Source organism: Lissotriton helveticus, chromosome 8, assembly GCF_964261635.1.
Source record: "Lissotriton helveticus chromosome 8, aLisHel1.1, whole genome shotgun sequence".
Classification (NCBI taxonomy): Eukaryota; Metazoa; Chordata; class Amphibia; order Caudata; family Salamandridae; genus Lissotriton; species Lissotriton helveticus.
The window spans coordinates 51394537-51397036 of NC_136069.1; the positions used below are offsets into that span (position 1 = coordinate 51394537).

The window sequence follows — 2500 nt, forward strand, 5'->3', positions numbered from 1 at the left end:
GCCGAAATAGCTCAGTTGGGAGAGCGTTAGACTGAAGATCTGAAGGTCCCTGGTTCAATCCCGGGTTTCGGCACAGTAGAGAGGTTCCTTGCTTCTGACAAAAGAGGTCTTGGAATCTGCTGTAGTACTTTTTTCTCTATTCATCAAATTTTTTCCAACTGATATACAACACAAGTAATGTAACATAGACTATACTTTCTGTCCTCATTCTAAACTTGCTTCCACATTTCTTGCCTTCAGGTTAGACTATGAATGTTTCCCATTTCATGCTTTTTTGTAAAGTAACCTCTTGTCTGCATTACCTTCAACTTCCCCTTGAACACAGATGTCAGTAGTCAGATGACATTGCTTACCTACTCAGGCCAAATACGTCTGGGTAATATAGTGCTAGTCCATTCAGAGTTAAAAAAACGCTACCTAACCCGGATCCCAAAACTCTATTTACCCATTGCACAAGTTAACTGCTGAATGATACAGGACTCCTTAAAACATATCTCTAACATATAAGGGTAAATATCCAGGTCATGCATCTTGTTTGTTGAATGGATCAAATCAAAGTATGAAGACCACAGCTAGCAGCAGGCCGAAATAGCTCAGTTGGGAGAGCGTTAGACTGAAGATCTAAAGGTCCCTGGTTCAATCCCGTGTTTCGGCACATTTGAGAGGTTCCTTTCTTCTAACAAAATAGGTCTTGGAATCAGCTGTAGTACTTTTTTCTCTATTCATCAAATTCTTACCAACTGATATACAACACAAGCAATTTAACATAGACTTTGCTTTGTGTCCTCCTTCTAAACTTGCTTCCACATTTCTTGCCTTCAGGTTAGACTATGAATGTTTCCCATTTCAGGCTTTTTTGTAATGTAAACTCTTGTCTGCATTACCTTCAACTTCCCCTTGAACACAGATGTCAGTGGTCAGATGACGTTGCTTACCTACTCAGGCCACATACGTCTGGGTAATATAGTGCTTGTCCATTCAGAGTTAAAAAAACGCTACCTAACCCGGATCACAAAAACGCTATTTACCCATTGCACAAGTTAACTGCTGAATGATAAAGGACTCCTTAAAACATATCTCTAACATATAAGGGTAAATATCCAGGTCATGCATCTAGTTTGTTGAATGGTTCAAATCAAAGTATGTAGACCTCAGCTAGCAGCAGGCCGAAATAGCTCAGCTGGGAGAGCGTTAGACTGAAGATCTGAAGGTCCCTGGTTCAATGCCGGGTTTCGGCACAGTTGAGAGGTTGCTTGCTTCTGACAAAAGAGGTCTTGGAATCTGCTGCAGTACTTTTTTCTCTATTCATCACATTTTTTCCAACTGATATACAACACAAGTAATTTAACATAGACTTTGCTTTCTGTCCTCATTCTAAACTTGCTTCCACATTTCTTGCCTTCAGGTTAGACTATGAATGTTTCCCATTTCATGCTTTTTTGTAAAGTAACCTCTTGTCTGCCTTACCTTCAACTTCCCCTTGAACACAGATGTCAGTAGTCAGATGACGTTGCTTACCTACTCAGGCCACATACGTCTGGGTAATATAGTGCTAGTCCATTCCGAGTTAAAAAAACGCTACCTAACCCGGATCCCAAAAACGCTATTTACCCATTGCACAAGTTAACTGCTGAATGATACAGGACTCCTTAAAACATATCTCTAACATATAAGGGTAAATATCCAGGTCATGCATCTAGTTTATTGAATGGTTCAAATCAAAGTATGAAGACCACAGATAGCAGCAGGCTGAAATAGCTCAGTTGGGAGAGCGTTAGACTGAAGATCTGAAGGTTCCTAGTTCAATCCCGGATTTCGGCACACTTGAGAGGTGCCTTGCTTCTGACAAAAGAGGTCTTGGAATCTGCTGCAGTACTTTTTTCTCTATTCATCAAATTTTTTCCAACTGATATACAACACAAGTAATTTAACATAGACTTTGCTTTCTGTCCTCATTCTAAACTTGCTTCCACATTTCTTGCCTTCAGGTTAGACTATGAATGTTTCCCATTTCATGCTTTTTTGTAAAGTAACCTCTTGTCTGCCTTACCTTCAACTTCCCCTTGAACACAGATGTCAGTAGTCAGATGACATTGCTTACCTACTCAGGCCAAATACGTCTGGGTAATATAGTGCTAGTCCATTCAGAGTTAAAAAAACGCTACCTAACCTGGATCCCAAAAACGCTATTTACCCATTGCACAAGTTAACTGCTGAATGATACAGGACTCCTTAAAACATATCTCTAACATATAATGGTAAATATCCAGGTCATGCATCTTGTTTGTTGAATGGTTCAAATCAAAGTATGAAGACCACAGCTAGCAGTAGGCCGAAATAGCTCAGTTGGGAGAGCGTTAGACTGAAGATATATAGGTCCCTGGTTCAATCCCGGGTTTCGGCACAGTTGAGAGGTTCCTTGCTTCTAACAAAATAGGTCTTGGAATCAGCTGTAGTACTTTGTTCTCTATTCATCAAATTCTTTCCAACTGATATGCAA

At 40.1% G+C, this 2500-nt stretch overlaps 1 non-coding gene across 1 annotated transcript; it reads left to right on the top strand.

The window, feature by feature from the left end:
* TRNAF-GAA (transfer RNA phenylalanine (anticodon GAA)) lies at positions 1-73 on the top strand. The gene has a single exon. It is a non-coding gene; the product is annotated as a tRNA-Phe (tRNA).
* The last annotated feature ends 2427 nt before the right edge of the window (positions 74-2500 follow it).